Source organism: Sarcophilus harrisii, chromosome 5, assembly GCF_902635505.1.
Source record: "Sarcophilus harrisii chromosome 5, mSarHar1.11, whole genome shotgun sequence".
Classification (NCBI taxonomy): domain Eukaryota; kingdom Metazoa; phylum Chordata; class Mammalia; order Dasyuromorphia; family Dasyuridae; genus Sarcophilus; species Sarcophilus harrisii.
Window position 1 is genome coordinate 242,310,003 of NC_045430.1, and position 7,092 is coordinate 242,317,094.

A 7,092-nucleotide genomic window follows, 5' to 3' on the forward strand; every position below is an offset into this window, starting at 1 on the left:
TTATATAATAAATAATATTATATATTACATAATAATATGTAGATATCTTATATCTCTTAGAAAACAAGGACACGGTGCAATGAGCAACATTCTCTGCAAAGATGTTCCAGTCCCAGAGGATGCTTTTGCAGTTCTGCACAATCCCCAGCAGATGGTACCAGGATTCAAATCTTCAGAACAGCCTTCTGTTGTTGGGCTCAGTCTCACCAGCTAAAGAAACCCCCAGTTATCCTATTGGTCCAGAGACACAAATGGCCCTTTGTCTCCCTCAGACTGGAGACCAATCTTCAGGACAGCTATTGGCTTTGGCTGCTGGTCCAGCCAACCTCCAGCATCCCTAAACCTCCCGCAGGAAGGAGGAGCCTGCCCTTCTCCATCTCCCAGTCGGAGATCAGATTAACAGTCACAGAATTGTTCTCCCTCCCACACTAGGGGGGAGTCCACCCTTCAATTGATCAGAGAATGAAAAGGCGTGTCAATTTCTCCCAAACTCTCTCCCTTAAAAATCTCTTTATGCAATATAAAATGGAATCTGTGTAATAAAATATACTAATATTAATATAATTACCAGCCATGACTAAAATGGAAAGGGAGGAAAGGAAAAAATGGATCCTCCTAATTCTTGAATATAAACTCTAATCCTTACTGCTCTCCCACTGGGTAAATCCTCTTCCTTCTATACTAGAACTAATGCAGCATTTAGAAGCTCTTTCAACTTAAAATCATCTCAGCCAAACATCTCACTTGGTGACCTGGATGCTGTTTCCTCACACTCACATTTACCTAGTTCATAATAAATTAAAATTCTTTCTTCGCCCCTTTAAACTGTTACACCATTCATAACTCAACAGGGTGTGATACTACATCTTTCACAAGGTGTTTTAAGTCTTTATATTTATATATTATTTTTATATACTAGACTACTAAAATCCCATCTGAAAGCTGTTTCTTCAAATATATATTCCAGTTTCTTTCAGGTGCCAAAATGCCCTACAACAGCAGTAATATCTTAAATCTTTTCATTTATTGTTATTATTCAGTCTTTTTAAGTCATGTCTGACCCTTCCTAACCCCATTTGGGGATTTTCTTGGCAAAGATACTGGAGTAGTTTGCCATTTCCTTCTCCAGCTCATTTTAAAGATAACAAAACTGAGGCAGACAAATATACGTGCCCTGGGTCACAGCTGGTAAGTGTCTGAGGCCAGATTTGAATTCAGGAAAATGAGTATTATTTGAACTCAGAAAATGAGTATTCCTGACTCCAGGTCTATTATGTCACTCACCTGCCTCTTGTATCTTTTAATAATTTTAAGAGTTGATTTAAATCCTTTTCTAAGTTTTTCAGCGTTAAAATTTCCTGTCTGGAAAGGTCATAAAGGAACCATACCTTTGTCAAGCGAGAGCCTATGCAAAATAGTGAAGTGGAAATATTATTTTTCTAAATATCCAAGCTCTCTTTTCTGCATCTTTTTCTCACATTGAGCCTCATCTATAATAAAGCAAAGGTAGATATTACCTCTTCACCCCCTCTTTATTGTAATCATGCTAAAACAACAGCCCAGTCAAAAAACCTGGATTCAGTTATGCTGATGACTCCAAATACTTAACTGATGATTCTAGAGACCAAACTTCCTGGAGAAAAATGTAATTATGTAGTGTTTGTGCTGATGAAAACAACTTGATGTCTAGGAAGGTTACAAAATTGCCTGCTATGAAATAATTGGTATAGAGCATTGTGAATGGCAAAATTCAAAATCCAGACTACTAGAGGGAATGAAAATAAAAATGAATAAAAGGCAGTAAGTGATAAATGGGGATAAGAGTATTATTCAGCATCTATCCACTGAAAATTAAATTGTATTTTGAGAGGACAGAAGTTCACAGGGAGAGTCCATTTTCTCATGATATTCAAATAATGCTAAACATGACATTTGGCCATCTACACACTGATCCCTGCTTTATGAACAATTTTGTATGAGTCTAAATTATTAAGTTTTCATTTATTCATTCACACAATAAAAACTACATAGAAGAGGTTAGAACTAGAAGGAACCTAGGGCACTGAACTGAAAATAGGGAAAATCCCACATCAGATACTTGGATTTATACCATTTCAGGCAACGCAAATCTTTTCAGCATTCTGCACTTCCATTTTCTCATCTGCAAAATGAGCAAGCTGGATTTGATGCTTCTGGATTCTATTCCAGTTCCAAATCTGTGATTCTCCCATTTTACAAATAAGAAAATTAAGACCAAGAGAAGGAACGGATTCTAGGAGTTCAAAACTAATTAGTTGCTCAATGTCCAAAGCCTGGATTCTTATCACTATGGATAGAATCCATTTCTCAAAACAACAAGTACAGCTGAGTTTTGATAGAAAGGTGGGCTTGCAGCAGTATAAAATGAAAAGCATAGCATTATGATTTATTGATTACAAAAATAACAAAAGCTATCCATTTTTCTTTATATAAGTGAAAACAAAGTTGAATGATTTAAAAATTATTCTTTTGCTGTTAAGGAACCATCTAGGGTCAGCTAGGTGGGGCAGTGGATAGAGCACCAGCCCTGAAGTCAGGAGGATTTAAGTTCAAATCTGGCCTCAGACACTTAACCCCAATTGCCTCAGCAAAAAAAACAAACAAAAAGCCTTCTAAAGGTTTATAGATATATAAATGTAATATAAGTATATATCTAGATATATATATGTATATACCTATGCATAAAAGCATTTATATACATATAAAAATGTACATATACATATGGAGCCAAATTAAATCTCAGGCTGAAAAAACTGTATACACACATATGTCTTCATATGAATGTGTGTACATATATGTATTTTCCCCCTGAGACAATTGGAGTTAAGTGACTTACCCAGGGTCACACAGACAGGAAGTGTTAAGTGTCTAAAGTCAAATTTGAACTCAGGTCCTCCTGACTTCAGGACTGGTGCTCTGTCCACTGCACCACCTAGCTGCCCTGCGTGTGTAATATTTTCAACCAGAGCTTTAACTAGGCTGGGACAACATGGATTTTGTCCCAGGGGAAAATTTAGATGGAATTGATGATAGATTGATAGATAGATAGATAGATTGATTGATTGATTGATTTCAGGAGTAGAAAAAGTTTCTAGAGTTCAAAGTATATATGAAGATGAATTATGTTTGCCTCAGGGGTCAGATTGCTAGCTACAACCCTGTTTATAATTTTTGTCTTACCCTACAGAACATTATCCACTGTAAGCATACTGGTTTTGAAGTATGTGCTATTGATACTGATCCAAACCAAACAAATACTTTCCATTTGGTCTTCACTGAAAGCTGGAAGTGCTTTTATCAGTTAGAAATGCACTCTCCATAGCATCTGTACCAAATAAGGCAGGAATTAAGGATACCAACAGTTTATATCTATGGATACTCTAAAAGCTGTGTGATTCTTAGCATAATCTGCCTCCTTTTCCACTGATCCACCATCTTTCTGAGTCACAAAAGAATCAGCGCCATTTTGCATTTTTATCTTTTCTGTTCTACAATTATATTTTAATTAACATAATTAATATTTTAAAGCATTTATATGTTTTGTCCTACAATGATAATAAGTAACACATAGCCCTTTAAGATTTGCAAAGTGCTTTACATACATCACCTTACTTAATATTCACAATAACTCTCTGAGGTACAGATATTATTTCTTATAAATATTTCCATTTTACAAGAAACCAAGATTAAAGGGCTTGCCGATGGTCACACAAGAAGGTTCCAATTTATTGATCAACTCATACATCATTACATTCAAAAGATTAGTTATTAAATAGCCAACTTTTAGAGGTGTGGCTAAGGCTCTATCAAATTTGAATATTTTCATGCTGTAGCTAATCTCTCTGAATATTGAAAACATTCAAATTTGGTAGATTCTGCCCGAGCTTTTGTTAACCCTACAGAACCCAGAGTCTACTGTACCAGGTCCCTCTCTCATAGCAGAAATGACACTGAATAATTCAGCCTTCCTGTCCAAAGTTCTCTTGCATTATAACCTGGGGAGAGTTATGTAATTCTTTAAATTGGTTGTCTTAAGGTTTAATTGTTGCAGAAGCCCACTGAGCTCAACACAAAGAAATAATCCAAACCCACTTCTCTACTCTCTAAGTAGAAAAAGTTACTATATGATAGGGCAGCCATTAGATAAATAGAGGTTCACCCTCAGCCTCTGACACAGATTAGCCAAGAGGCAATGGGCAAGGGGCTCATCTCTCAATGCTCTCTCTCAGGGGAGAATTAGTACTCCAGGGCTACCTAACACTTTATTCAAAAAACAAACAAAATGATTTCAAAAATAAATCTAGTTGTTCAGCCATATCGGAATCTGTATAGCACCATTTGGGGTTTTCATGGCAAAAATACTGGAGTGACTTGCCGCTTCTTTCTCTAGCTCATTTTACAGAGGAGGAAACTGAGGCAAGAAGAGACAAGTGATAGACTGATCTCTCAATTGCCCAGGGTCATACAGATAGTAATGTCTGAGGATAAATTTAAACGTGGGGTCTTCCAGACTCCAGGCCCAGTAGACTTTCCACTGTACAACCTAGGTGCCCCTGAATCCATAAGTTTATTTTACTATGTGTATTAAGAAGTGATCTGAAATTTTAACTTAGAGCAGGATAAAGGAACCATTGTACCGAGGCATTTTATCCTACTATACTAACCTCTTATATTTATTCCTGCAAATAGAATAGAGATTATGGAAAATGAAAGGGTGCTTTGATTGGGTCACTTACATTATATTTACTTGTTACTTATGCAGTTATGGGAGTTTGAGTTGAAAGAGACCTTGAAGAACTTAAATCATTTAACACTTGCTAAAATATTAACAAAAATTGAAACTGAAGACCTGGAGGGGAAGAGGATGGGCAAGAGAAATCTACTCCAGATCACACAGACAATTTTGGAATCCAGTAGTAGACCTGCGGCTGGTTTACTGACTTTATTATAGCTTTACAATTTATAAATCTCTAAATCTTGGTGCCTTGGAAGGAACACTGGATTTGGAATCCAGGGACCCTGTTCCTATCATTATGTGACTTGGACAAGTCATCTACAGGATCTCATCAGTTAAAATGAGGGGATTGGATTCACTGGCCTGTAAGATTTTTCCAGCTCCAAGCCTAGGACCTAGAAACTTTAAACTTCCAAATTCAACAAGACTTAAATACATGGTAGCACTCTGCTGGTCTACCAAAAAATACCAGTTTGGAAACAAGCAGGTGTTAAAAGAGTTTTCTCCAAATGTTTTTACTTGTTTTTGTTTATTTGTTTTTAACTTTCTTTAGTTTAGGGTATTTCTCTTTATTTGGCCAGACTGGTTGCAAAACTGTTTCTGCTTCCTATACTCTAGCCTTGAAGGATTCCCAATTTCTTTTTAAATTTTCTTTTTATTTCAAATTAATTTTTAAAAATTAACCAAAATCAATCTTCTCTCCTTCCTGCTCTATCCCCATTAAAAAAGAAACAAAAACAAAGCTTATATAACAAATATGTACAGTCAAACAAAGCAAATTCTTGCTAGGCCATGTCCTAATATGTGTGTATGTACATATACACATACATATATATAAGGGTGTGTATATGCCCATATTAGGTACAGTGAGATATTCAAGTGGAAGCAATTCAGTTCCAACAGTGGGCCCTCATCAGAGAAGGTGCTGTGCTCTAGGAGCAAAGCAAAACTGAATTAGCTCAGAAAGCAAACAAACAGGAGATGCACCAGGTTGGAGCAGCCGCCCCAAATGTTCACAGGGACTCTTTGTGTCTCACCTGCGGCAGAGCACGGGGAGCTCCTATTGGTCTGAGCAGCCACACTGTGATATGCTAACTTGACTATAGAAGAGTGATGTCATTTTGGTCTTCTTTCAGAACAAAGGACACAATCAACCAACTGTGAGATGTATACACTCATACATATAGACACACAGATATGTGTGTGGAGAAGGAAGGAAGGAAGGAAGGAAGGAAGGAAGGAAGGAAGGGGAAGGAAGGAAGGAAGGAAGGAAGGAAGGAAGGAAGGGAAGGAAGGAAGGAAGGAAGGAAGGAAGGAAGGAAGGAAGGAAGGAAGGAAGGAAGGAAGGAAGGAAGGAAGGAAGGAAGGAAGGAGAGAGAGAGGAGGGAGGGAGGAGGGATAGATGTAGATGATAGATGAGAGAGATGCGAGAGAGAGAGATGATAGATAGATAGATGATAGATAGATAAGCTGCACCCTTTTCGGTTTACTGTCTGCGCCAGGAGGTGCTGGGCTTTTACCAGACCTTCCACGTTCACCACCAGGTGTCAATCTGTGGCGAAGCTGCTCAGAGAGCAGCGCATAACCGAAGATCATTACTAATATTTCTAAAGCAAACAGGCGGGTGAGTGGAAAGTTGTAGTGAAACACAGGGAGCACCTCCGGACCTCACACGAGGTTTTTCTCGGCTCCGAGGGCGCCTCCGGCTGCGCTCCCGGGGCGCCTCAGGGGCCGTCGGCCCCCTGGCCAGAGGCGCGGGGAGGGCGCGGCGGGGGCGCCTCCGGGGCCGTCGGCCCCCTGCCCAGAGGCGCGGGGAGGGCGCGCGGCGGGGCGCCTCAGGGGCGAGGCCCCTGGCCAGAGGCGCGGGAGGGCGCGGCGGGCGCCCCAGGGCCGCCAGCCCCGCCCAGAGGCGCGGGAGGGCGCGGGCGGGGCGCTCCGGGGCCGCCGGCCCCCGCCCAGAGGCGCGGGAGGGCGCGCGGGGCGCCTCCGGGCGCCGGGCCCCCTGCCCAGAGGCGCGGGGAGGGCGCGCGGCCGGGGCGCCTCAGGGGCCGTCGGCCCCCTGGCCAGAGGCGCGGGGAGGGCGCGCGGGGCGCCTCAGGGGCCGGGCCGGCCCCGCCCAGAGGCGCGGGAGGCGCGGGCGGGGCGCCTAGGGCGCCGGCCGCCCCCGCCCAGAGGCGCGGGGAGGGCGCGCGGCGGGGCGCCTCAGGGGCCGTCGGCCCCCTGCCCAGAGGCGCGGGGGGGCGCGCGGCGGGGGCGCCCCCGGCTGCGCTCCCGGGGCGCCTCAGGGCCGCTCGGCCCCGGGCCAGAGGCGCGGGAGG